Consider the following 15,077-nt stretch of genomic DNA (forward strand, 5'->3'; position numbering starts at 1 on the left):
TCCGAAGTCCCAGACAAACAATATTCATAAAAACTTCTTTAACACCCATATGTCCACTGCGATTTCAGTGATGTTAATCAGCTGAGGGTGGGGAGAACCATTTGAATTACAGCTATTAAGACATAAGAACACCTATATGCTGATGAATATATTGACGAAAGCCTTCTGTGATTTAGACACAGCTATCCATTCCTAGCATAAAACTAGAATAACCATAACTGATATTTTAACTAATACAAATAATCATAACTAATATTTTAACTAACACAGAACCAATCTGCATTCAAAACGGCCAGACAGACACGGCCCCAGACAATCTGGCCAGAGCTTTGGAGGCTGTGACGACATGGTTGAAACAGAGCAGGCTGAAATTGAACCCAGTGAAGACGGAGGTCCTGCAGCTGGGACGGGGGCTGCCAGATGTTGGGATCCAGCTCCCTGCCCTGGATGGGACACCACTGGCAACTTTGCCAGTGGTAAAGAGTCTGGGTGTGTTCCTAGATGCCTCCCTATCGATGGAGGCCCAGGTCACGGCGGTTGCCAAGTCTGCATTTTTCCATCTTCGTCAGATCAGGCAACTTGCCCCCTACCTGACGCCCCAGGACCTGGCTACAGTGATCCATGCAACGGTCACCTCCAGGCTAGATTACTGTAACTCACTCTACGCTGGGCTACCCCTGGGCCTGATCCGGAAACTACAACTGGTCCAGAATGCGGCGGCACGGGTCCTGACTGGTATACCTTACCAGTCACACATCACACCTGTCCTGCGCCAGCTGCACTGGCTTCCAGTTGAATTCCGAATCAGGTTCAAAGTGTTGGTTCTTACCTTTAAAGCCCTGAGTGGGTTGGGACCGGCATATCTTCGGGACCGCCTCTCCCTGTACGTTCCCCGGAGATCGCTCCGATCAGCGAATAAATATTTACTTGTGGTCCCGGGCCCTAAGGAAGCCCGCCTCGCTTCAACCAGGGCCAGGGCTTTTTCAGTCCTGGCCCCAGCCTGGTGGAACGCTCTGTCAATGGAAACCCGGGCCCAGCGGGACATATTATCATTCTGCCGGACCTGTAAGACAGAGCTGTTCCGCCAGGCGTTTGGTGATTGAAGGGGGCGGTGCCATGTCGGCCTCCCACCTTTGGGGTGGGGAAGGTTCTCCCCACCACTGCACCTTGTTAATTTGTTTTATTATTTGTATATTGATTTTAGTTTTTGTTTTTATCAATTTTAACTGTTCACCGCCCAGAGCCCCTGGGATGGGCGGTATATAAATTGAATAAATAAAATAAATAAATAAATAAATAAATAAAAGCTGTGGGAACCATAACAATGTCAACTTCAGTCAACAAAAGAATGAAAGCAACACACACACACATGCCCACACACACACGCATGCATGCATAGCCCCACCCACAGCCCCAGGGCCGGATCTACGGTTGCCAGCACCCAGGGCAACTGTAGTCAGGCTCTACGCGCGCACATAGCATGCATGCGCTCCTGGTGCTGCGTGATGACATCACTCCTGTGACGTCATCACACTGGGGCGCCCCCCCACCCCCGCAGCAAACCGGCTGTCCTGGCGCGCTGTGGAGCTGGCAGCAGCACAAGTGGCTTGGAGGCTGCCCGCGCCATTCAACTGCCCCGCAAGACAAGGGGCGGCCGGCTTGCCACACGCCCCTTGTCCTGGGAAAAGGCGAACAGCGCGGGCAGCCTCCCAGCCACTTGCGCTGCCTTTTGCCTTTCCCCAGGACAAGGGGCGGCCAGCTTGCCACGCGCCCCTTGTCCTGGGGAAAGGCGAACGGCGCGGGTGGCCTCCCAGCCACTCGCGCTGCCTTTTGCCTTTCCCCAGGACAAGGGGTGGGCGGCAAGCCGGCTGCCCCTTGTCCTGGGGAAAGGAAAAAGGCAGCGCAAGTGGCTGGGAGGCCGCCCATGCCGTTCACCTTTCCCCAGGCGCGCTCCTGGGGCTGGCAGCATTCTCCTGGGGCTGGCAACTGCGCCCGGCACCCCCTCTTTGGCGGCGCCAGGTGCAGACTACCCCCCCCGCCCCCTCGTCGATCCGGCCCTGCACAGCCCCCACAGCCCCATGAAAAGGAAGCAGAATGAACTCAAAGCAGCATACACACACAGCTCCCACCCCCACATAAAAAGAAAACAGAATGAACTCAAAGCAGCACACTCACACACACAGCCCCCACACTGCCATGAAAAGAAAGCAGAGAACTCAAAGCAGCATACACACACACATCCCCACCCACCCACCCTGAATTAAAATAAAACAGAATGAAATCGAAGCAGCACACACACAGCTCCACCCCCTGAAAAGAAAGCAGATGTCACGGGCTGGGCCAGCTCAAGCAGGGTCGTTCAAGTCCAAACCTCAACACCAAGTCCAGGGGGAGTTTCAGGAGCCAAAAGCCAAGTCAAAGCAGTGGTCAGAGTACGAGCTAATGCCAGAAGTGAGTCTCAGGAGACGAGCACTGCACAGTCTCTCCTGCAGTTCCAGCCTCAGACTATGTCTGCGGCGTTCTTTACGCATGGGAGAACCTGGGGGGGGGGTGCAAGCCCCTGGCTGGGCTTCCCCTGTGGTGCTGGCAGTCCCTGACTGAGCTTCCCCTGTGGTGCTAGGGCTGGAGAGTACTGATGGCTCTGCTTCAGCTGCCGGCTGTAGGCTCCGATTAGCCAGCAGCTGTGGCTCCTGATTACCAGCCTCTACTGAGTCAGGGCTGGCTACATGGAGCCCCTCTTCTCCTGAGGAGTCCTGGCTGGCTACACAAAGCCCCTCTCCTCCTGAGCAGGAGTCCTCGCTCTCACTGAGCCCAGACTGGGCCATGACAGCAGAATGAACTCAAAGCAGCACACATACACACACAACCCTACCCACCCACTCCCCAATGAAAATAAAACAGAATGAACTCAAAGCAGCACACACGTACACAGAAACCCCTGAATGAAATGAAAGTAGAATGAACTCAAAGCATCTTAACCTCCTCTGGAGAGCTAGCCCCAGCAGCTCTGCTTGCACTCTCTCTCTCTCTCTGTCTCTCATAGAGGAATGAAAAGAAAGCAGAATGAATTCAAAGCAGCACACACATACACAGAAACCCCTGAATGAAAGCAGAATGAACTCAAAGCAACTTAACCCTCCTCTGCAGAGCCTGTGCCAGGCCCCAGCTTGCTCTCTCTCTCTCTCTCTCTCTCTCTCACTCACTCAGAGGAATGAAAAGAAAGCAGAATGAACTCAAAGCAGCACACATACACACAAAGCCCCACCTACCCACTCCTCCAATGAAAGTAAAACAGAATGAACTCAAAGCAGCACACACATACACAGAAACCCCTGAATGAAGGCAGAATGAACTCAAAGCAGCTTAACCCTCGTCTGCAGAGCCCATGCCAGGCCCCAGCTTGCTCTCTCTCTCTCGCACTCACTCACTCACAGAAGAATGAAAAGAAAGCAGAATGAACACAAAGCAGCTAAGCCTCCTCTGCAGAGCCCATGCTGGGCCCCAGCTTGCTCTCTCTCACAGAGGAATGAAAAGAAAGCAGAATGAACTCAAAGCAGCTAAGCCTCCTCTGCAGAGCCCGCACTGAGCCCCAACTCTCTCTCTCTCTCTCTCTCTCTCTCTCTCTCTCACTCACTCACTGAGGAATGAAAAGAAAGCAGAATGAACTCAAAGCTGCAGAGCCTCCTCTGCAGAGCCTGTGCTAGGCCCGAGCAGTGTCTGCTCTCTCTCTCTCTCTCTCTCTCTCTCTCTCTCTCTCTCTCTCTCTCATTCACTCAAGAAAGCAGAATGAACTCAAAGCAGTTCAACCTCCTCTGCAGAGCCCATGGGGCCAAAGGAGGAAGGAATCACGTGGGCAGATTCTAAAGCTGCCGGAATGCCATTCTGAAGCGTTCCCCCTCAAAAAAGGCCCTGGTTACTGTATACTTACCAAGCATTCAGTCATTCTATCTATCACTGTTCCAGGACTTCCCAAGCCGAATCATCAGTAACTATCACCTTCTCCTAAAGCACAAAAGAAAAAAGACAAAAGTACTCTTTAGTGAATATGAATTAGAAATGTTTCAAAAGTTAGAAAAAACCTGTCACAGTAAATGAGAATAGGGCATGGGACTAGAAGACAGATTCATGAATGAAAAGAATGCATTCCCAAGCATCACTTAATTAAGTCAGTGCAATCCTGGTGGTGGGCGGAACTGACTAACTGCTACTCTGGCATACCTTGAGAATACACCATACAGTACCCCAGCATAGACATACAGCTGTCAAGTATTGGCATGGGACTGGTGCAACCCTCCTGTGCTGGCTGGGAAGGGGTCAGACCCAGGGGCATGGTAGAGGTTAGTCAGCTCCCTAAGTCGCTCCAGTCCTGGGAACACCCCATAGAACCACACGAGCAAAACTTGTGCTCATAGAAGAATGAATGGAGTCTGGAAAATCCAACCTCTTCACAGCTGCCATGCCCCAAGTGTCCCAGGAACCAAATGATGAAAAAGGATTGTCTCAGCACTCATTGGCACCCAACTAATCCCTCCCAATAGCACAGCCAATGGCAGAATCCTGTGAGCAACATAAACCCCAATTCATGAACAGGAAGACAGGTGCCAACTTGCGCAAAACAGGGCTACATCAGTCATCTCCACAACTACAGGACTTAGTATGTTGCACCAGTGACAGCTCACACATATTCAGACAATGCAGGAGCACAATTCAACACCAGGGCACATAAGTGGAGGAAGTAGTCACAAAGGATTAACAGACCTACGTGGACTTATCTCCCCCATGAAGGGTGCCCCTGTGCCACAAGGGCACAGACCAGTTCTCTTCTGCAGGCACACCAATCCAGAACAGCCACAGCAGTAGCATGCCACTCAACTACAGAGCCCCAGTCCAATGGTCATGGCATGGATGTGAGATAAGTTTAACACCCCATCCACTTTGGCAAGGTCCCCCTTCCTACAGCCCTCCCTCCTTCCCAGCTAGAGGCCAAAAACATTTGGGCCAATTGTTAAAGAATTGGCCCTGTGTGACACTGTCACTTCCAGTTCATGCAGGAAGTGATGCCATTACACAGGGACAATACACACACCCATTTTCCCAGCCTGCTGATCATCAAATGACGATCGGCCGGCAGAGGCACCAATAACCAGGAGATTGCTCGCCACAAGTGGGCACCTGTCAAGCCTAGCCACCATCATAGTATGGGCTGTCCAGTAGCTGGGGGGAAGAGGAACTAGTTAGAGGGAGTGTTTGTGTGAAGGATCCTCTGCACCCCAGGGCCCACAACCAGCACCTCCTACAGATGTGGCCTCACTGCCTACCGCCATCGCTGGGGGAGGCATCCCCTGGAGGTACTCTGCTGCTGCTCTGTGTGGCTGGTGGGGTTGCATTCTACAGTCTAGTGGTTTCTACAGTGCCTGTTCCTAATCTCACATTCCCCAGTAGTGTTGGCACGGCCATGCTGGGACCTGTGAATGGCGATGCCCACCACCAACTCAACTGGACAAGGCGGTTAAGGTGTTTCTGTATGAGCTGGTGATGGAGCATGGCAATACGGACCTTGCCACGACCAGGGACAGCATCACTCGCCACTGTGTCTTCTGATGCATGGGGCAGAGTGGATGTTTGACCTGGGCCTCACTGCTCAGAGAGAAATGTTTGCCATGAAGTGGTGGAGCAACTCCTTTGGGCCAGCTGGCCAACATGCGCATGCCCTTATGGTCCAGGGCAGCCCCCACAAGCAGGTGGTGCATGGTTCTGTCTCTCTGATCCCATGTCCTTGGGAACAGGTTTCCATGGCTGTGATTGGTCGGTTTCTTCCTGTCTACCATGTCATCACACCCCTGTGACAGTTGCTGAGGATGCTGGCACAGTCGCAGCCTATGCAGCCACCACAGCTAAGCTGTTTGCCTAGGCACTGGCCTATGAGGGTTCCTTTAAGGATCAGGCCAGCAGTGATAATGTTGCATTGGTGGCTGGCCACCTCCACTTCAGCAGCCCTCAGGATTGTGCTGCCTGTCACATATGCAATCTGATAGTTATTTCTGAGCAATATTTCCATCCTTAACTATGTTTTGGTCAAACAATTAACTGTTTTCTGAAAAATAATAAATAGTTTCCAGGAATACAATTCAGGAGGCAGCAATCACATTGCAGAAAGGACCAGTGCACCTCCTGCAAAGACCCATAATGCTCACTTTAGATTTTTGTTAATCTGAACATGTGGACACTCTTCTAAACTAAAGTGTACAGTAGAACATTTAAGTTGTACAAAAAATAGGACAAGGCACATTAGTATTCCATATAGAAAGAGTAAACATTTCTAAAGCACATATGTGACTCAGGAGGTGACAAATAAGTCACACTTCCAAAAGTGACTCATACAATTAAAGACAGAAGCTTAGTTCAAAATAACTGGGTATGTTTGATTTTGAATTAAGGAAATCAATAGGTATTTTACTAATACTGTATCTGGATATACCAAAAACATTTTATGTACCAAAATAATTTTACTAGGAAGTATAGAATAATTTCTCTTTACCCTGCTAATAACAAATAAATAGCTTCTAACGATTTTTTTAAAACTCCCACAGAAATTAGGGCGAGTAGATAGTACTAAATGCATTTAGAAGTTTACTGAAAGTGCATAGTATTAGAATTGTTAAATCTTAAAAGAATCTGTTGGCGAATTAACTATGCAAACCAATTAATGTACTATGGCCACTGTTGGAAAGAGAATGCTGGACTAGATAGACTCCAGTTCTGACCAAGACTGTTGTGATTTTAAGTAATCTATCACAGAGACATATAATAGACTAATCAAATAGCATGAGTCAATCCTCTGCAAAAACAATGAAGAAAGTACTGGCAATTAATTTCTACTATTCATAAATTTAGGCCAGATTCTAGGAAGTTTATTCATATAGGTTATTTCACAACTAAAGCCAATTTAATGGCAATTTAAGTGACATACATTGCGGTCTGAGATATAATTGTCTGACTCAGAGGTTTCCGAATTCTTATGACATAACTGTTCCTAAGAACATATTTGTTCAGATAGCTAATGTGTGACCCAGCCACCTCCACAGATATAACCATACTCTGGAAGAGATTTCCAAGAACACATCAGTATAATAACAGAAGTTCTAGAAGGCTGCAGTGTTAGCATGGAATGGCCAAGCCACACATTTAGTTTTCCTCAAAACATGAGCTCTGGGTTGAAACGTGTCATGTGCAGGGCTGCCATGATCAAGCTAGTTTGGTGTAGTGGTTAAGAGCAGTGGGACTCTAAACTGGAGAACCAAGTTTGATTCCCCCCTCCTCCGCTTGAAGCCAGCTGGGTGACCTTGGGTCAGTCACAGCTCTTCCAGAGTTCTCTCAGCCCCACCCACTAGGATGATTGTTGTGGGGATAATATAACACACTTTGTAAACTGCTCCGAGTTGGTGTTAAGTTGTCCTGAAAAGTGATATATAAATCAAATGTTGTTGTTGTTGCTATTAGGCTGTATCAAGGGATTTGCCAAGCCACACTGCATTTTCTGTAACATTTTAGGAATGGCCACAGCTAGCTTGAGTTCAATCAAGCGTTAGAAGTTGCCCTAAAAATGATACCTCAAGCTTCTCAAATTTGAAAAGAATTGCTCTTAGTCCTAGTTTAGGTAAGTGTCACATGAAGTTAGCAGTGCTGTTTGGAAACAATTGTGCACAATACTCTCTGGATTAATGTATTTATTTAAATTATGTCTTATCCAGATCTCCACAAAATATGGCAAAGGTGACTGACTACAATATAAAAATGCATTATAAGTAAACTGAATCAGTTCTCTCTCATACAAGCCTAGCTACTAAATACTGTGGAAAGTGAATGATATCTTTCTATACATTTATGACCTATTTATCATTCACTCTATAATCCAATATTGCTCTGTAATGGATGTTCTTCAATTATTATCAGTGCAATCCTATGCAGAGTTACATTCTAGTAAATCCACTAACTTCAATTGACTTAGAATGGTTTAACTGTGCTTAGGATTGTACTGTATGCTAATCAGATTCATTTGCATATGTGTATTATGTGCCATCAAGTACCTTCTGACTTATGGCAACTATATGAACAAAAAAAGACCAAAACCTCCTATCATTAACATCCTTGTTCAGATCTTGCAAACTGGAGGATGTGGCTTCCTTTACTGAGTCCAACTATCTCGTTTTGAGTCTTCCTCTTTTCCTACTGTCTTCTATTTTTCGTAGCATTGTTGTCTTTTCCAGTGAGTCTTGCCTCCTCACAATGTGTACAAAGTATGACAGTCTCAGTTTTGCCATTTTAGCTTTTAGGGAGAATTCAGGCTAGATTTGGTTCAGAACCCACTTATTTGTCTTTTGGGCCGTCCATGGTATCCATAAAACTCTCCTCCAGCACAACATTTCAAATGAACCAATTTTCTTCTTATCAGCTTTCTTCACTGTCCAACTATGTCATCCTTTACATAGTAATGGAGAATACTATAGTTTGAATCGGGGATTTTTTTCTGCTGGAACAAGCTGGAACTCCGTTCCAACAGTTCTCCAGAAAGATCACATGATCATGTGTTCTCCTCCCCTCCCTCTCAACCAGCCCTCACCCTGCGTGTTCATGATGTCTCTTCTGTTGCATATCGTCCCTTCAAACTCTACCTAGTAGTTATGTTAAATCCTCTGTAATTCTCTTTTAATTCTGATACCTCTTTATTGACTTAACAATTTAAAACGACGTATTGTTTTTAATCAGTCCCTGAAAGCCAGATGGAGGAGGGGAGGGTTAAAATTTAAAGATCTCTTTCTGTGTATGATCTGAATTGACAGGAGCTTTGTGGCACAAAGTAGCACATGAGCAATAAAGGGGTTAACAATATAGTTGCACCTGTGCAATATGGGACTTGTAGGCAATAAGGATTCTGGGAGCTGTAGTGAAACACTGTGCAACCTCCTGTAATGGCCGGTCCCAGGGACGTGAGGGGAGACAGTTCTTTCAGCGCAGTCTGATTTTCACCCTACTAAATGCAGCAAATGGCCCCAAATGAGGAGCTGCTTTTAAAAATTTATTTTTAATTTGCTAAAAAATACACAAGTCTGTTGTGCCCTTCTCCCCCCCCCCTTTTTTCTATATTCACTTTCTTGAATTCTGGTACACTAGCAAATAGGCTTTCCTGCTGGGCAGAGTTCTTCTGTTCTTTATATTTTGCCACAATAATTGCATGTTTGTGGCATTTTTAGTATACCTTCCATTACTCTTTACCTGTGTTGGTAGATTTGTAATGACTCATTTCTCATATGGGAACCAAGTGAAAGTGCAAGTGTTCCCTTGAAAATTCATTGGGGTTTTATTTCTTGTTTAAATTTAGGCTTTGTTGAGGGACATTGAATTTTCTTTTGTGGATAGTTCCAGATGCATTACATTTGCCTTTAAAAAAAAACCAGTCTGTGCATGGTGTTTATTTCATTTCCATGGTCAGTCATTTTGCATTCTTCAAGTCTTGTTTTTGCACCATGAAAATGTTAACATAAATGTTTTTAAGGCAAGCGATATGGTTTGCCATTGCCTGCCTCTGTGAAACAACCCTGGAGGGATCACCTACTTAGCTTCTGAGATCTAAGATCAGGCTAGCCTGGGTTGTCCTGGTCTGGGCTCAGGTGGTATACTGCCCCAGTTAACTCTTATGGTCTCAAGCCTATGCTTGGTCTCACCTTGCTCATCCGTGATTTAGATTGGGGTTGTGCAGGGAGAGGAAAGAGTTCTGGCCCTTCAAACCCATTTTGCTTTTGCTAATCGAAGTTGTGTTCCCTGTGCTGTGGTAGCATTTTAAAAGAAAAAAAGTTGCTTAATTTTCCCTTTAAAATGCTTCAATCAATACAAGCAGCCCCGTTACAAGTGTGAATATACCTTTCATCCACACACTTCTCTAATCATTTTTAAAGTCCCTAACACCCTCTAGCAGTTGCCACTTCATGTGGCAGTGAATTTCATATATTACAGATGCGCTCTTTAATATATACTAGTGGCCAAAATTGTGGAAACCTTTTAGGAAAAGTGCATTTTTGAGGTTTGATGGCTCATAACACCACTTTTTTTTGGAGTAATACCATAAAATTATATATCAATGGAAAGATAATTTAATCAAGAATGTAATGCAACAAAGTTTGTTCAATTATCTGTATTCTTTCAAATGTTATAGCCAAATAACCAGGAAAAGGAAGCACAACTTGCTTAGGCTGATATGATGTAGCGTTCCTTCATTTGAATGTAGCTATTCAACGTAATACAATTAAAGAAATGGCACAAAGAGTTGACTGGTCACCCAAAAAGTGATGTAAAATAGTACTATTAAGTGAACAAGGCTACAGTTATGAAGAAATTAGAAGAAAAATTGGTGGAAACTTAACCAAAGGTGGCATTTCTAAATTTTCGAAGAGGTATAAGGCAACTCAGTCACTACAAAACCAGACTGGTAAAGGCAGGAAAAGGTGCACACAAGCAAGGGATGATAGAAGAATTGAGAGACTGAGCCTAGGTGACAGAAGAAAATCATTGGGGTGTATACAGAACGAAATGGCACAATTCAATGTGAAGTTGAGTGCAAGGACTGTTCGGCACAGACTGGAGGAATTTGGTCTTAATGCTAGAATTCCACAAAAAAAAAACATTGTTATCTCTCAAACAAAGGTTGAAAAGATTAAACTGGGCTAAAACCCATGTTAACTGGACAGCGGAACAATGGGACAGTGTTATTTGGCGTGATGAGACCAAAATCTCCCTGTTTGGTAGTGATGGCATAAAATACATGAGAAGAAGAATCAGAGAAGAGTTGCATCCTGATTGCGTTACACCTACCATGAAACACCCAGTTAGTGTTATGATATGGGGTTATATGACATCAAAAGGTGTGGGCAGAATTTGCGTGATAAATGGCAATATAAATGCCCCAAAATATATACATGAAATATTTGAGCCCAAACTGAAGCCTTCCACACGTGATCTTTTCCAAGATAATGAAGCATTTATATTTCAACAAGATTCAGCTCCATGTCATGTTGCTGCTGTGTGCAAAAAGTGGTTTCAAGGTAATCATATTCCACTGTTGGAATGGCCTGGGAATAGCCCAGACCTTAACCCCATCGAAAATCTATGGAGTTGACTAAAGAAACTGGTTAGTGAGAAGCAACCCAGCAATAAAATGCAATTAATAGAAGCAATAACTCAGTTGTGGTTTCACACAGCTGCAGAACTAAAAAACTTGGTTCACTCCATGGGAAGGCGTTGTAAGGCCATAATTAAAGCAAAAGGTTACCCAACTAAGTATTAACTGACATGGTGAGAATTGTTGTATAACTCATTTTTTCTGTGTGTTTCAATTTTCTTCTTTATAACTACTGTTCTAAAAATAATTTCCTTCCTAAAAGTTATTGCATTACATTCTTGATTAAATTATCTTTCCATTGATATATAATTTTATGGTATTACTCCAAAAAAAGTGGTGTTATGAGCCATCAAACCTCAAAAATACACTTTTTCCAAAAGGTTTCCACAATTTTGGCCACTAGTATACAAAGGAGTTAGCCGTGTTAGTCTGTAGTTGCAAAATAGTAAAAAGTCCAACCAACTATAACTAACCAACTTTATTGAGGCATGAGCTTTTGAGAACCACATGCATAAGTGGTTGTCATCAAAATATTGATGGCACCCAATACCAATGCCTCAGACAATCTAAATCAAAAGTCTTAATCAAATGGATTCTGGTTTTGGAAAAGGTGCGCTCAAAACTTGCATGTTGCTCCTCACAAAGTAGATTTCTGGCTCAACACTGCACTGCTTAGAGGGAACATTGGAGGTAAGGAGTGGGGAGGCAAGCGGGCTGAATCACGAGAGCGCTCCCGGGGGTGGCTCCGCTGTGCACGATGTCACTTCCTGGTCCCAGGAGTGAATGCACACTTTGTGTGCGCACATATGATCCCACTGAATTCCATCACCTCTTTTCCCAGAAAAAAAAGCCCTGGGGATTATCTTGAGCTTGGTCTCCAGCAACACATCCTTGTTCTTAAGGATCTTTTCTAGGTCTTTCATGGCTGCCCTTCCAAGTCTCAATCTTCTTCTGATTTCTTGGTTTTTTCTCCTTCCAATAAAGTACAGCAGAAAATATGATTAACCTATTAAACTGGATAATTCACCTCACAATGATTTTATAATTATCTTTTTCAAATGGTAAATAACCTAACAATCTTCTGATATAACCGTAGAACTAACCTGAGAAGTTATTGCCCACCCTGAGCATCTTGTTTATACCAGAAGCAAACTGGAAGGCAGTGACGGTGTGAGACTGTTTCTACTCCAAATCTATTTTTACAACATTTATTTCGATTTTAAATTTGTATTTTTTCCCTTTCTCTCATATACCCTGGCTTCAATGTTTCCAGAACTGTTACCTCTTTTTATATGATGTATGTGTATTGGAACTTGGCATGGTCTTACATGTTATTCAAGATCTAAGCAAGTCTACTTAATGAGCTGGATGCCATCAATATGCTGATGACATCCAGCTATATATATTTTTGACTAAGCCTCTGGTTGCTGGTGTTTTGGTCCTTGGGTGTCATAGAAATGCCACAGTCCAGTAGCTAAGGACAAACACGCTAGAAGAGATGGCGGTTATGTTGTTCAGAAAAGCTTGAGGAGATTTCTGTGCCCACTTTGTACAGACTGCCTTTGGCAATTATCAATTCAGTTAAGAGACTGGCAGTGCTTTTGGATACAACCTTGCAGAGGGAGAAGCAGATTGGAGCTGTTGCTTACAGTGCCTCCCCCCCCCCCCGCCATCATTGTATCTAGCTTGAAAAGCACACCTTTTTTTAGATACAGCTGAGCTGGCCACACTGATCAATGCTACCATAATCTCAAGATTAGATTAATGCAACAATTCCCCTGTGTCCCTACCACCCCCCCCTCCCCGGACACCTGCCAGTTGCCATGCCAGGGAATCCTACCTTTCTCTATATGATTCTGGTTGGACTTTACAATCTTTCCAAGAAAAGCCAGCCTGGCTAAGAATATTTCCTGTGGCATCTCCATCTCTATGCATGGGCTACCAAGTGGGTGGTGAATCATCCTTTTTTTAGTCCACAAGAAAATGCAATGCAGTGATTTTTAGATGGGCCTTTTTCTAAATGTGATTTCTACACTGACTCTTTTAATGGTTTTTGGAATGTTGGTTATTGTGGTGAACTGCCTTTCACCCCAGATATTCGTATCAAGGTTATATTAATTTTGGTCTGCTTTCACCTCAGGATCAGAGAGAAAAAGCATCCTTTTGAAGTTTGAAACAGATACACAGACAAAGACAGGGAATGAGTCACACCTAAGCACAACAGCAAGCCAGTACTATAGAAATGCAGGGGGATCCCAGCTAGGAAAACAAAGCCAGCCCATGGTCTCATTTATAACTAAGAGCCAAACTAAACATGACAGTCAACTTCTAGCAGCCACAGGTTCACTGTTACAGTGAACTTGTGGTGGCCATGAGTTCACTTTCACATTATGTTTGGCCCCAAGAGTCACACCTAGAGCCATAAAGCTGGGAAGGTTAAAGGAACAGAACGAAAACTCTTCCTTTGGGACAGAAAGGGACAAGAAAGGGGAAAGACTGAGATTATAAATTGTCTAGACACAGAGAAGAAGCTCACTGACTCTTATTTTCTATCTTGCTCTTCTCCTTGGATGGACATAAGACATGAAGGACTAAGCTTTTATCTAGAGACTCCATCTTGTCCATGAGGCAAGGGATAATGGGGAGAAGTCCCAAACACAAGAACCATTGTAATGATGAACTTATTTATCTCGTTTGTTTAAAACATTTATGTGCTACCTTTCCACCCAAACAGGGCCTCCAAGGCAGCAAACATAAGGCATTAAAATATTTAAAACAGTAAAATAACATTTAAACTGTATATATAAAAGTTTAACAATGCAGTAAGAACATATGGGCATACAGACATACACACACACATATATACACAACCAGGGAGGAGGGCTGGTAAGAGTTTACTGGAGATACATCAAATGAAACAAAACACTGATGCCAAACAGGGAAAAAATGCTGAAGGAAGACAATGACCAACGGAGACAGGCCAATCTTCCTGGGAAGGGAGTTGCAAAGTTTTGGTGCCGTGACGAAGAAGGACCATTCCAGGTTGCCACCCATCTAGCCTCAGATGGTTGATTCACCCAAAGAAAAGCCTCCAAAGATGACTGGAGTGGATCAGTAGCTTCATAAGGGAGAAGGTAGTCCTTAACAAATGAGGCTCCAAGCCATATAATGCTTTAAAAGTCAATACAACTACCTTGAACTGGGCCTGAAAACAAGTGTAGGCAGAACAAGACCGGAGTGATATGGTCCCTGTGACCCACTCCAGTCAACACTTTGAACACAGCATTCTTACCAACTGTAGCTGTTGAACAGTCTTCAAGGGCAGCCCCACACAAAGGACATTGTAGCAATCTAATTTAGATGTTACCAGGGCATATACCACAATAGCAAAACCACCACTACCACCACCAGTAAGGCAAGATCTTTCCCCGTTAGGAAGCTAGTGGAAGACATTCCTAGCCACCTCTGCCATCTGTTGATCCAATGAAAGTCCCTGCTCCAGCAGCATCCCCAAGCTACAAACTTACTCCTTTAGTGGAATCCCATCCAGAACAGGAATATCTCCAATCCTGGACTCCCCCACCCAACCACCCAACCACCCACACACTAGTAGAACCTCCATTTTGTCAGGATGAAGTTTATTTCATTTTATTTATTTTTATTTACATTATTTATAGTCCACCTTTCTGACTGAGACTCAAGGTGGATTACACAGAGTAAGTCAATATGACGAACATTTGGGACACTCAATAAATAATACAAAAGGATACATATAGGAGAAATTTGAAAACAAGCAGAAATCTTATACAGAGCTGAAAAAACAGTACTGAAACAAAACAAGTAATTTAATATGACATTAAAAAATATGGAAACTACTCATTAGGAGCATACTTGCACCAAAAGA

General features: G+C 44.3%; 1 protein-coding gene across 2 annotated transcripts in view; it reads right to left on the minus strand.

Moving 5' to 3' along the window:
- The window catches only part of PTPN5 (protein tyrosine phosphatase non-receptor type 5), a 159,969-nt gene that overhangs the window by 124,856 nt on the left and 20,036 nt on the right, over positions 1–15,077 (minus strand). For both annotated transcript variants that reach the window (XM_054972784.1, XM_054972785.1), the window contains exon 2: positions 3,929–4,002. The gene's annotated coding sequence lies outside the window, so the exon portion shown is untranslated. The remainder of the gene's footprint in view (positions 1–3,928; positions 4,003–15,077) is intronic.

The sequence above is a fragment of the Eublepharis macularius genome, chromosome 2, assembly GCF_028583425.1.
Source record: "Eublepharis macularius isolate TG4126 chromosome 2, MPM_Emac_v1.0, whole genome shotgun sequence".
Taxonomy (NCBI): Eukaryota; Metazoa; Chordata; class Lepidosauria; order Squamata; family Eublepharidae; genus Eublepharis; species Eublepharis macularius.